General features: G+C 34.3%; 1 long non-coding RNA gene and 1 pseudogene across 1 annotated transcript; both read left to right on the forward strand.

Moving 5' to 3' along the window:
* Positions 1 to 5,149: 5,149 nt before the first annotated feature.
* Positions 5,150 to 9,670, forward strand: LOC121757456 (annotated as a pseudogene).
* Positions 6,816 to 8,533, forward strand: LOC121756792. The gene is made up of 2 exons (XR_006041116.1): positions 6,816 to 7,841; positions 8,312 to 8,533. It is a non-coding gene; the product is annotated as an uncharacterized LOC121756792 (long non-coding RNA).
* Positions 9,671 to 14,738: the final 5,068 nt, after the last annotated feature.

Here is a 14,738-nt window from a genome sequence, read left to right on the forward strand (position 1 = left end):
TTTACCATTTTTGGTAGTGAATCCCATATTTCATTAACTCATTCATACTCACATTTTATTATAAAACTAATATATAAAAGTAGGACCCACAATCCACTAACTTTTTCAACTTACTTTCCATTACATTTCTTAAAACCCGTGCCGGGTCAAAGTGGGACAAATTTTTGGGGACGGAGGTAGTATCATAAAAACTAGATATCATTTCGTAGCTGCTTTCAAGCTTATTAGAATCATGAATTCTGATCAAGAATTACTACTGCATCGTCTATTGTTCTCATTATTATCATCAATGGAGAGCATTTTCAATGTCAAACACATTCGCAAACACATTTTCATCAAATCTTTGTTTGCATTCAAACATAGCGGTGAATTGTGATCAAGGAATAGCAATTCAGCACATAGGAGCATTTTCTCAAACACCTCGTGCGCATTGCTTGGAGTCTTGTGTATACAACTAACGCTCGACTTAAATACAAATGAGAAGAGAGCAAATTACGAATAGCCAAACGTACAAAGTCGTCCCCCACGCATCAAAGGTTGTACCTTTCACTCTCTTAAGATCACGATTAACCATCATTTCCACACACCAGGATAATATCTAATCCCAAAACACAGACCTAAAAATCATACTCCCTTTGTTCTATAAATTTCATCACATTTTGTCCGGACACAGATTTTAAGAAATATAATGAAAAATGAATTGAAAAAGTTAGTGAAATTTGAGTCTCACTTTTGTATATTCGCATTCGCATTATAATATAATGTGAGTGTGAATGAGTTAATGAAATATGTGATGCACTACTAATAATTATAAAAAGTAAAATGTGATAAATTTTATGGGATAGATGGAAGTGGAAAAATATGTCAAACTTTTTGAGAGACGGAGGGAGTATTACATTTTGTATTACACTATCATGAAAACATAACACAAACAAAAAAATGTCACTCGCTATGGCATCTTCAAATTCACAATACAAAAATAGCAATATATTAATAAGGAGTTCATGAACGTCTTTACGAAGAAAACAATAAATATCAAGTCAGAAAAATTGTACAATTATTTCCAAAAGATTTAGAGATTACATATATATATATATATGCATTCACGATAATATTTTTTCCATGGGAGTTATACCAAACACAAGAACTTCAGCAACTGCGAACCAAACTGACAGAAGCACATCATAAACCGGACATCTAACACAAAAATGTATATATCTATCTATCCTCGAAAGGGCAAACCATTGCGAAGATTAAAAGCTCGATGAGAGCTCGAGAAACTGTTGAAACATCCGATAAGAATCGCAAGAATCGATTGTCAAAATTTCCATCTACTTTAGAATCTATAATCAGAGCCAAATGACAGAAGAGCAGGTGGGTGATGTGCGTCGGCTGAATGGGTTTATGTCACCATTTTGAGAAGGATCACTGTTCCGAAGGATGTGGCCATTTGATCTAGAATCCCCATATGATGGGTTTGGACCGTTGGCAGGCATCAAACGCAGATCTCCAGTCGTCCCCGGAACATGGGTCAGCAGTGGTTGAACTTTCTACATAAGTATAGAGAAAAACGTTACATGCCTACAAAAGAATAGACCATGTATATGTAGCTATACAAACCTTGTATGAATAGACTATTGAGATTAGATTTTGGAGTTGTATTGTTTTCATTTACTCTTGATTTGACGCGAGAATTAAGACAACATGAGTAAAGTAAGAGAGAGCGGAAGAAGGGTAGTTAAATTAGTATTAGTAGATAGTGGGACTCATATTATTCATGCTTTAAACAAAACGCGAATGAGAAATCTAAGCTAAGAACTACTGGATCTACGCTAACTAGTCAACTAGAACTACGAACGAATAGAATAAGCCATAATCATGCAGATTCGAAATAGAACAGACTAGATCTGCGAATTCAAACACTAACTAGTATGGATCTACAAAATCAGACGTTAAACAAGCTAGATCTAAGAGATCCTAACAACTACAAATTGCGAAAAGCATCCAACAAACATAAACCAAACTCAACATCACGAGATCCAACAAGAACTTCAACATAAACTCCCATACCTTTAGATTCAAAATAGATCCAACAAAATCCAACGTCAATATTCAACTCCAACAACGAAACAACTACGAAATTCTGAAACTAAGATGTTCCACTACAGAAACACTTAAGAAATGAAACTAGAACGATGCAAAACAGGAATGTAAAGATTGTATCTTCGCTCCTAGGAGCGGTGGAACCACGATTACAAACGAAGAACAACTGGACTAAGGATTTTCCCCCTCCGAGCCAGGAGGCAGAGAGCTTGAAACTGGAGTTGAGTGGATTTGCAGCTGAGAACTCTATCTAAGAACTATTGTGTGATTGTGTGAAGCTGTGAGCTAGAAGTGCTCTCAAGGTGGCTCCTCAATTCTTTACGTTGCTCCCTATTTATAGGACGACTTCAAGCTCCAATCCCTCTAGTATGCCTTCCATGATATGACATTTGTACCCTTAAAATAAGGGTGTCTTCGAGTTCTCTCTCCTCTATCCCACCTTGCACTACCTGCTCCTTCTGATAATTCCTCTTGGTCAATTAGACGGCTTTTCAGCATTCTCACTCCATTTCTGCTCAATCGTCTGCTCGGTAAATTACATGGTCTACCTGATCCAGAAGCAACCTGCACACTTAAACTCAAAGTTAGTTCATTATCTTCCCCATAATCACGTAAATTCACCCACAAACCAATGCATGAAACTAACCTTATGATTAGGGATTGACTCAACTTATTTTAACACAAGTAATACCCGCAAGTGTACGAGGCTAGTGTAGCAATTAGCAAGCAAGAGTATCGTATCCCACAGAGACAAATTTGTACCAACTTAACTACCACGAACAAATATTAACTACTATCTAGACAATCGGAAAAAGTTTGATTTGTTCTAACACTAATAAAAGCATATAAAAAACAAGTAATCAAATAAGACCAAGTAAACAAGATGTGAAAAGATGATATGGAGAAAATTGTAGAACTCAAGGATCCGATGCACAATTCCAAACTCTTATCCAATCTATTTGCCTTACCTTTTGGTGTCCCTAGAGTTATTAAGTTGATCACAATTATAGATTAAACCCCTCCCGAGGTGAGAAACCTGTAGAGGTGCTAGGATTGAAGTCTCATTCTAATCCTAGGATTGAAGTCCTCTTCTAATCCTAAAACCCCTAAGACCTCACCCAAAACCTCAACTCTCCTGAGTTCTATTGAATTAAGATGTGAATTATTCTTATTTCCAGATTAATTATTTCATCTCCCGATTAATCTAATTCATCCTACAGAATCAAGTGGTGATCAAGCAATTGAAAGGAATAAACACAAGAATAATCAAACAATTACAAGAGGAAGGTAAGAACAAAATCAATTGGATAAAAACCATGAGTGCATCATCACCAAGAATTCTACAAAAAAGGTTTAGCTACTCATGTTCATGGAGAAAACTAAGTTTAACACAAAGAATCCAAACAAAAACATGAAAGACAGATACTAAGAACTCCTGTGGAACGAATCTATAGAGTGAAGCTTCAATCTTCCGATCTAGAGTCTCCAATCTTCAATTCTCTCTCTCAAAGGTGTTCTTGGGGTGTGTGTGAGTGTTGGTGTGATGTAGGTGTAGAATAGATTGAATAACTACAACCCTAGCCTTTTTCTTCTTTTTCTTTTCATCAAAAAACGCATTTATGCAAAACGGCGCGTCAAACAACAGTACCCGGCCGGGTGTAATTGTTGCAGGTGAAATGGACCCGATCGAGTCCCATTTTCAACCCCTTTCTGGAACTCCACGTTGTTTCCATTGTACCCGACCGGGTGGAATTATTGTGGGTAAAATTCACCTGGCTGGGTGAAGCGTTTTGATGCTTTGCTGCCTCCTCTGCACTACAGCCGAATTTTGTCCTCTTTTTCATCAGTTTTTCCTAAAACACTCAACAAACACATAAAACTCCGAAAGATAGAATAACTAGCTGAATACAGGCAATCTCGAGTGATAAACTCGACATTTAGCACTTCAACAGATCAATTAAACTGATAAAAATATGAGTTTGTCAGGGATCCGCATCAAACTATTTTTTTCAACTTACTTTCGTTTACAATTCTTAAAATCCGTGTCGGATCAAAATGAGATAGATGGAGTAATAATACTTTCCCTAAATTCCGACAGAACAAATCTATCTATCTCAAAATAGGTTTATTGTAGTATAATACTTTCATGTCAATAGAATCATTTTTCTATTTTGGGAAGCTCTAAGATAATTGAGTTATTCTTATTTTTGGCAAAAAATTAGCACTCTTTTTTATTTTATTCTCTTACTTTATTCATCTTCATTTAACACAGTATTTTTAAATTTTGTATAGAAAATGTCTTTATTTAACAAGGAACATAGTGCATCAACTCTCGCATGATTATATCTAGGACCGATTGTTGGGGGGAGGGGGGGGGGGGTTGATTATCAGATAACCGATAATTGAATTAAATAAAATTGATTATCAATTAATTGATAATCAACATTTTCGATTTCTATTCGATTTTGCCTAGTACTAAATTAAAAAGTTCAATTATAATCCCTAATATATGATTATACAGACAGAGATTGAATCGACAATTCCAAGTATAGAAGGTCTATAGCTACAAAAAAAAGGTTAATAGTCACTGTCTAAGTAATCATGAAATCTTGTATTAAGAGAAATGAAATTATTGTAATAAGTCAACTTACCATATTAGTAGTTTATAGTAGTACTCCCTACTTTATAGCAATGCTTATGTAATAATCTATCCATAGAACCAAGGCAAGATGCCTTCTATGTTTAGGTAGATTACAAGTATGAGTCTCCTATATAGGAAGACTGCTGTAAATATGAAGACATTAATACATAAAATATTCAGTCAATATTTCAATCTAAATCTTTGCAATGTTAGGCTCAATCGTCGGGTAGCCCTTGACCTTGTATTAATTTCTGTTAGCCTAATTAAGTCAACGTAATTTGATTGCCTAACTTTGAACAATTTATAATTAATTCGTTAAAATTGCAGTCCAATTCCACTTACACACACAGACATCTTTATATATCTATGTACGAGCAAATAAGTTATACGCCAAAAAAAACGATTATGGAAATGAAATTGCAACTTGGTAACGAAAAGAGTGTGTTCGAGGCCGGAAATCTGGCCGTCAAAATGATGAAAGTGAAGAAATTGGATGCATCTCGGCCGCCAACAGAGCTGCTTGTGGTGGCGCCGGAAGCACAAGGCCGATACCCGGTTGTGCTCTTCTGCCATGGCTACTGCACTCAAACTAGTTGGTATTCTCAACTCCTATGCCATATCTCGTCCCATGGATACATACTTGTCGCACCTAAGGTTAGTCGTGCTAAGACTGTTCATTGTACATTAGTTTAATATTGACCGCTTTAGTTCACTGTAAAAAAAAATTTTAAAAACTAATTGGACTTGGAAACACTTGGTATATATTTTTGTCAACTTTATTTATTTATGTTTTCTGATTTGTTATGGATTTGCACCTAACAATACGCAGTGGCGGAGCCACATGGAAACAAAAGTACCCACAAAACGTATAACTATAATGTATTTAGATGTAGCAATTAACAATTTCCACACTTGGTCCAACGGTAATCAACTCCTCTACTACAACAAACACCCGAGTTTGAGTTCTATCAATGAAGAATGTGCTTATTTTATAATTACTTACTGTTTTTGTTTATTCAATTCCTTTTTATCCTTTTAAATAGTCTAGTATGGATTTCAAAATAGGCCATCCAATGCACACATTCTTCATTCTTATGTTTTTTTAAATTAATCATAATGCATTTGAAACATACAAAATTCACATACTATTATTTCAAAATTTTTAAAGCATTTTTTATACCTTCATCGTTTTAGCTTTTTAAAAATATCTTAATGCATTTGAAGCCTACACGATTTACACATATTTCTTCTTTTTGTTTTTCAAAACAACAAAAGAATATTTTATATCTTCGTCATTTTAACTTTTATAAAATATTCTAATGTATTTTTGTCACGACCGCACTTCCTAAGGATAGAAAGTACGGTGGGTCGCGACTAATGGGGGAATTTAGAAGCGGGGAAGAAAGGGAAATCAATCAAGGGGTACGACATATAGATCAAAAGATGAAACTTTATTACCAAATCATAGTCTGAAAAGCACGAAGCAACAAAGTTTATATGAAAATAGTCCAACAGACTAAAGAAACATAAGAGTTTTAAAACTTGGCGTAGCGGAAGCATTTGAGAGTTAGCTACTACTATGTATGAAGACACAATAGCAACCGGGACATTTATTGAATACGGTCTTTGTCCAAATGCTCAACATCCTCCGTCCTCGTCAACGCTCAACCTGCACATAGGAAAAACATATGCAGGGGCTGAGTACTTGATGCAATAAGTGAACTCATGCCCAAAATACATTTTATCAATAAAGTTATGTTAAGCCATCGTTGAGTGAAACTCGGGTTTTACTTTAAAATGCCGAGAAACACTAAAATCAGTTCCATAAATAAAAAGGTGTCTGCAGACAAATATCATCGTCATCCTCCATCATGTACCATATCTGAACCATCATGTGAAACGAGAATGTGGCCACAAACTCGATCACTGGACCGGCCGACCCAAAGGACGGCTCACGATCCCCATCAGTGCACTAGCCTAAGTAGGGCTTAGACCCTAGTTAGACCCGAATTCGTTAACCATCAAAGTCTAGTAGAACGTTATTCTAGTAGACAATCAGATAGGCAATTCAAAACATAAAATACGACATGACATAACATTTAAACCACCCTTATCTCACCATATACATATCATTGCAAATAAAAGAGTTTAAGTAATAAAGTCCACCTCAAAAGTTTAGTAGTTTCCTTAACAAACTTCTCGATCCGACTTTAACGAGCGTGCAAACCACCTTTTTGAGAAAATTAAAGTACACATCAATCTCAAGAAAGGAAACATTTAGAATGCATGCACCTTAATTAAAGTCTTTTATCTCGTTTCTCGGTTTTCATGCGTTTTCGATTATTCGGCGGCCGCCCAAGGCGTCGCGGGCGACCATGGTCGGCCGCTTACACCAATACTCCCTCCGTTGACTCCTCGTATTTTTCTCCACGACATCGAAATAAATTTCCAAAATTTTACAAACGCATAATTAAACCATCGAAAGTATTTCCCCTTACATTTTTTTCGAAACTTGGGGTAAATTATTTGTACATCGAATTATTCCGAGAATTAATTAAATAATTCCCCATGATTAAATTATCGGTCCAAAACTTAATTATTTCCCCACCTTATATCTCTAAAAAAAAGAAGCCCAATACTAAAAAAACAAAGGCCCAGCTTTGGTTTTAAATCAAAAGCCCAATGCATCAATTTCTTTCCCATTCCCCCATTCTCGGTTCTCTCCCTCTCTCCCTCTCTCCCTCTTCTCCATCTCTCTTTTCTTTCTCTCTCTCTGTTCAACCAAGATCGACCCCGTAAACCCCCAATTCCAGCTCCCGCCTCATCGATCCTCACGCCGGCGACTCCTGCTCATCGGGATTGCACGGTGTTGTTGTCACCGTGCGTGTTCGCCCCTCCGTCGCTGGGAGCCGCTGCTCCGTCGTTCTCGCTCCGATTCAGACAGCAGCGGGCCAGCCGTGCGTCACGGTCAACCGCTGCTGCTGCCTTCGTGGTGCGCTGCTGCCCGGTTGGCGGGGCAGCCCCAGTCCACCATTCCTCTCGACTTCCCATCGACAGCCGTTCGGCAGCCACCGAAACAACTCCGAACAGCCCCGAAGTTAAGTTCTTTACGAGATTTTGTTATTTCGATCTTTATTTTTCGAGGGAAAGTTTGATTGGGAATGCTCGATTTGTTTGAGTTATGCGTGTGTATGATGTACAATATGCTAAAACATGACTTGCAAATTGGGAAGGGATTATACCTAACACGCTATTGATATTTGAAGTTGTAGAAATCGAAAGGAGTAGTTCCCTGGATTTGGCAGATTCGTTTCTGTCAACAATTTGTTGTATATGATTGAAACTGGAAATGGAATTGAGTAGCTTGAACTATGGATTTGATGAAAGAATTTACCTGGCTTGTTATGAGATTGAAGCAAAACAGGGCAGTGGCTTTTCCTCAATCTCTCGGCTCTCCCTCTCTCTGTGATTTTGCTTGAAAATGAAAACAAAGAATGTTGAAGTGAAAGGGTAGGGGAGGAGATAAATGAAGAACTAATATATTAATTTTGTGACCTTTGGATGTAGGATGGAAAATGGAAGATCATGGAAGATGGAAGATCAAGAGTTGGCCGTAGGGAAGAGGGAAGAATTGGGCTCAAAATCTATCTCCCATATTTTATTTATTTGTTGAAGTTCGTAGGCCCAAAATGATTTATTTTGTTGTAAATAAATCATGCTTAAAGCCAAATTGTAAAATAAAACAGTGGACTTTCTTTATATTTATTTGGATCGGCCCAAGTTCTTATTTTTGTTCGTTTCCTTTCGTTTAGACAATTTATTATTTGTCTCGTAGTAACTTGGTGTTGTTTCAAGTACCATAAAATTCATCTCAACCATCTCATTCAATTATGCCAAGCATAACAACATTAACGTCATTACTTCAATGAGACTTTCAAACATGTCTCCTAGAAAACTTCATTATTTAAATAAAACACGTCATTACTTCACGACATATTTTAATTAGTACTTAAAAAGTACGGGCGTTACAATTTTAATACCGTATCATTACGGCATAATATATAATTAGTTTTTATCTTTCCAATTCTCTTCTAATGCACATCTTTGTGATGTTTTTAATGATAAAAATAAAATCATAAATTTTGACTGAGAAAAAAATTAAAGAAAATAAAAAGAATCTGTTAAATTTTGAGGCTTCGAATAACTATAATTATTTATCGTACCTCCGAACGAAAAATCCTGGATCCGCCACTGACAATACGTGCAGTTGTACCAATGGCTGGTGATTTGCACGAAGGACGAGACGAAGACGGCCGCAAACGTGACAAAGTGGCTACTGGAAGGCCTCGAAGCGTGCCTACCCGAAGACGTGAAGCCCGACCTCTCCAAAACAGCAGTAATGGGCCACAGCCGAGGTGGCAGGACAACGTTCGCCCTAGCACTCGGCCACCACCATGCCTTCAAGGCGCTGGTGGGGCTCGACCCAGTGGCGGGCCCCACTCCCCCAACGTGGGTGGAGCCCCGCATCCTGTCCCACGTCCCGAGGTCCCTGGACGTGGGATGCCCGTGGCCGTGGTGGGCATGGGCTTAGGCAGCAGGGGCAAGGGTGGCGGCATCATCCCGCCCCTCGCCCCGGACGGATGCAATCACTCGGAGTTTTTCAACGAGAGTAGGCCGCCGTGTTGCTACTTTCTGGCGAAGGAGTATGGGCATTGTGATGTGTTGGATGATGAGGGAATGGGGCTGGGGATGGCGTGTAGGAGAGGGAAGGGGTGCAAGGAGAAGATGAGGAGAGGTGTTGGAGGGGTAGTTGTGTCATTTCTTCATGCTTATTTGAGAGGGGATTGCCGGATTCTTGACGGCGTTGTGGCGGCGCCGGATGTGGCTCCTATACTTCTCGATCCAGTTATTTATGTCAAGGAATGAAGATTGCACTGTTTGAATCTTTTTATTAGTTGATAATATTAAATTAATTTGATTGTAATGCATGTTCTTTTATAGTAGTACTTGAGATATAGGGTATACATTTGTTCTTGGTGTGTAATTTAATTTTAGAAGTTATTAATAATTCAAAATTAGTGTATGCTTTTTTATTTTTGGATTATAAATAGTGAGAAATGGTTTACTTAATTTATGTACAATGTTTTAATCAACTCAAAATTAGGAGTATTTTATGTGCAAATGTTTTTATCTTCCCTAAAATGGCGAGTGGTGCACTTTTGGGCCCCAATGAAAATAAAGATCTGGGCCTAATAAAATTAAATAAGGAGTGAGGCTTAAATAAAAACCGTAGCGTGTATATAAAAGGACTTGAAATTTAAATTAGAAGCCCATAGTAACATTTTGCTTTCTGGGCCTAGTCTACTGTGCCATATTTATGTATGGAAAGTCTCGTTATAAAATTCAAACATTAGGCATGATTGAATTTTTAATTCCCATGCAAATTAGATTTTTTTGGTCGGTGGAGAAGTTTATGACCCAGCCATTAGATTTTAATTAGATTTTTTGAATAAGAATTCATACTATTAGTAAGGCTTAGGAATATAAAAACAACTTAGTGAAGTTCTTGTTTCTTTATAATCAGATCCTTTTAGATTGTGTAAATTTACGAGATTTACCATTCATAATTAATGATAATAATAATAATAATAATAATAATAATAGTAATTGTTTTGAATATAAATGATTTGTGGTGTGTGCTCTTAAAAATTGTGATAAATTATCTACAATATCCCTCAAAAGTTGTAATCATATGTAATCATACAAAACTTTCTTTTGTCTTCTAATTTTCTTCATTTTTTGTATAATATATATAAACAAAATTATTATTTGAATATATTCTTGATTGATAAAAATAAACAATTATTGAGAAATATGATTTGTATATAGAAAAATAATAATTTGTATAATAGTAATCGTTAGATTTATACAATTTGTATTATAATTATTCTTTTTATGTGTATAATAGTACTCCCTCCGTCCCGCACTACTCGCACGTATTTCCTTTTTGGGCGTCCCAAGTTACTTGCACTCTTTCCATTTTTAGTAAAAATTTTCACATATAGCCGTCATTTTTGACTTTCCTATACACTCATTCCTTAATCTCCGTACCGAAAAGGAAATGAGCGAGTAGCTCGGGACGGAGGGAGTATTTATTAGTTAACATATATAATAAGCAAATCGACAACAATAAAAAACTAATGAAAAATAGTTCATGTAATAATGATTGTTGTTAAATTATAATAATAGAAGATAGAGTACTAATATAGACAAAGAATGATGGGAGATCTATCATATAATTATAAATAATGACTTTTATCCCACATCGAAATAAAAAGTAACACATCCAAGAATGTGTAACTATAAAAGAGAATAATCCAATACACTCTCTTCCAAATTAAAGCCTCAAATCCAACTTTAATATTGACATTTTAAAAATCAAAAGGTCTAACTTAAAGTATTGTTTTTAATTTTTATAAGTAAATTGTAATCGTTATAAGTTGTAACTTTTAGTCTTGATCAAATTTATTATCAATAAAATTGTAATTTTCACCTTATTGTTTGAATTTTATTTATGCATATTTTATACATAATAAAGACTAAGATAAAAAAAATCATTTGCTCATACTTAAAGTTAAACCTTTTGATTTTTAAAATATCAAAAGGTCTAACTTAAAGTATATGTTTATTATTTTTTATAAGTAAATTGTGATCTAGTTGTTACTTTTAGTCTTGTTCAAATTTATTATCAATAAAATTCCAATTTTCATCTTATTGTTTGAATTTTATTTATGCACATTTTATACATAATAAAGACTAAAAAGACCAAAAAAAAAAAATCAATTGCTCATACTTAAAGTTAAACCTTTTGATTTTTAAAATATCAATACTTAATGTTGGACTTGAGCATTTAAATTGGAAGAGAGTATATTGGATTATTCTCTTTTATAGTTACTAATTCTTGGATGTGCTACTCTTTCTTTCAATATGGGATAAAAGTCATTATTTATAACTATATGATAGATCTCCCATCATTCTTTGTCTATATTAGTACTCTATATTATATTATTATAATTTAACAACAAATATTAGTACACGAACTATTATTTATTAGTTCTTTATCATTATCGATTTGCTTATGTTTATAAATTTATTTATATCATTAACTAATAAATACTATTATACATATTAAAAGAATAATTATTATACAAATTGTATAAACCTAACGATTACTATTATACAAATAAATATTTTTCTATATACAAATCATATTTCTCAATAATTGTTTATTTTTATCTATCAAAAATATATTTAAATATATATTATACAAAAAATGAAGAAAAGAAGAAGACAAAAGAAAGTTTTATATCTCACATTGGAAAAAGAAGAATGAATGATCTAAACATGTAGTTATAAAAGAAAATACTTCAACATATTTTGTCCCACATTGAAAGTGAAACATAAAACATTCAAGGATGTCTCTATAAATGAGAAAATCAAGAATGGTTTCATAGAATTCATAAGCAAAAAAAAATAATCAAGTGAACCGCTGAACAGGCTCGGAACCGGCGGTTTTTTGAACCGGAACCAGAACCGCCTAAACCCTTGGCGGGCCGGTTCAGGTTCAACATTTTTTTGAACTGTGAACCGTCGGTTCCGAACCGGAAACGACGGTTTTTTAATCGTGTGCACATCTAATCTTGTCTCTTTCGTATATGATCAGATAACCATTTCTTTATAATTTGTATAGCCATGTTTTGACCGGAAGATATTTACTTTTCATTTTGATAACATACATATTCGAATATGAGACGTTATCTGTTTCAATATAAGGATATGAATCAAGCAAGTAGGCTCAAATTATACATATTTTGAATTACTAAATTTATTTATCTAAACTAGAGCTCAATTGTAAATGGCACTTTAGTATTTTAGTTATTTTCACAATTTTTAATGCTAAGAATTTTTATTCAATTTAAACTACATATTTTTACGTCTAAATTTAGATAGTTTTGAGAGTGGGAGTTTGATTTGTACTATCAATTAAAAAAGTTATTAGCTAGGACTTTCCAGTTATATAATAAGTTAAATCTAGTTCGACCTTATTGATCAAGAAAAGGTAGATTATAGTTTTGGGTTGCCCCATGGAAGAAGACTGGCTACATTATCTTTTCGAATTAAGTCGATACTATCTTATCATTTCATAATCCTTTTTTTATATGAAGGGTCATCTTCTAATCCATAACTAACATGGATTTGGTGCTTTATGATAAAATTTCTGATTATTACTATTATTTTTACTTTACCTAACTCATCTTTGCTAGAGTTAATTAAGAAAGGTTTGATGCTCTTCCAAATTAAATTCCTTAATTTCACGCACCTAATCATCCCCATTATGGATGATTACAAAAAATGAAGAAAATTAGAAGACAAAAGAAAGTTTTGTATCCTACATTGGAAAAAAATGAATGAATGTTCTAAACATGTAGTTATAAAAGAAAATACTTCAACATATTTTGTCCCACATCGAAAGTGAAACATAAAACATTCAAGGATGTCTCTATAAAAGAGAAATAACTAAGAATGGTTTCATAGAATTCACAAGCCCATCAAATTTGTATGGGCTATTTTTAATTTCTTGTATTCATTTATTTGAAAATTTGTTTTTTAAATATAAAAATCAATTTTTATAAATATTTTTTAAAAAAATTTAATTGAACCGTCGGTTTAACCATTGAACCGGCGGTTCCGGTTTCACATTTCGTTGAACCTGAACCGGACCGTGTGAACCGCCGAACCGTCCGGCGGTTCAGAACTACCGCGCCGGTTCCGGGTTATGAACCAACGGTTCGGTTTGTGCATGCCTATACAAGATCATTATGTAGTTAGTCTATAAACTAAGTGCTACGATATAATTTTGTTAATGAGCAGTTTATAAAATGTGGTCAAAGTAACCTAACCAACTAATACCTGTAAATTGTAATTGTGGAATTGATTAAATATCTCCCCTCCTCTTGAGGAGTGTGAAGAGTTACAAAATTGGTGTATCGCACCATAAATTTTGAAATAATTATTGGTACAAAAATATTTATTACGCCATGTTTCCTTTATGGTAAAAAGCAGTATCCGTATATAGATTTGCTGATCAAGGACATCTAGGCACACGTAATTCATTTAAACTGGATTATACATCCATTATCAACATAATTAATAAGTAGAGTCATTTCACACTGCGGGTTTTCATGTTAATTGATCTCATATTTCTTGACCTCTTGTTAGTATTAATTAAGTTGGATGGAACATCAACTGCAACTCATCTATAAAAGATTTTCGATTCATCTTATTAATTGAGATTTATTAAGTGTCCCAATTAATTTTTTTGCATCCAACCAAACATCAATCTTTAAAAATTTAAAGTGATGGATGGATAACATTTTTTTTTGTAACTTAATTAAAGCTAACAGTATGATAAAAAAACTGAAATTTAAAGGCTTAGAACGCCTAATTTTCAAGGGGGGCTATAGTTCAACCGATTAGCACGGCTAGTGCACTATAATTCAAATCTCTATTGGGTAATTTTTATAAAACAATTGTGTTCCAAGAGGATACAAAACCTAGCTACTTAAAATTGGGTATTTTTGCCAACATTTTTTTGTCATTTAATTGGGAATCAACTAAAACACAAGTGATATCGTCTTTTATACATTACTTTCTCATCCCATTAATTATTCTTTATTCAAACAACAAACTTTGTGATATCATTGTGGGATCAATCACTTAAACCTTTGGCTTCACTGCAAGAGGAAATGTTACTATATCTATTTTTGACTTCCAATATGATTAATAACTTATTGATATTAACACCGAATATTTGAGTACACCTGATAGTGATAAGATCTTTTGTAGGAGTACTTTATTTATTTGTAATTTGGTACTGCTAGTTGTTTGTCACCCCCACTCACAATTTTGTTAATTCGTATTATTTTTGAATTAT

The sequence above is a fragment of the Salvia splendens genome, chromosome 12 (assembly GCF_004379255.2).
Source record: "Salvia splendens isolate huo1 chromosome 12, SspV2, whole genome shotgun sequence".
Lineage (NCBI taxonomy): Eukaryota > Viridiplantae > Streptophyta > Magnoliopsida > Lamiales > Lamiaceae > Salvia > Salvia splendens.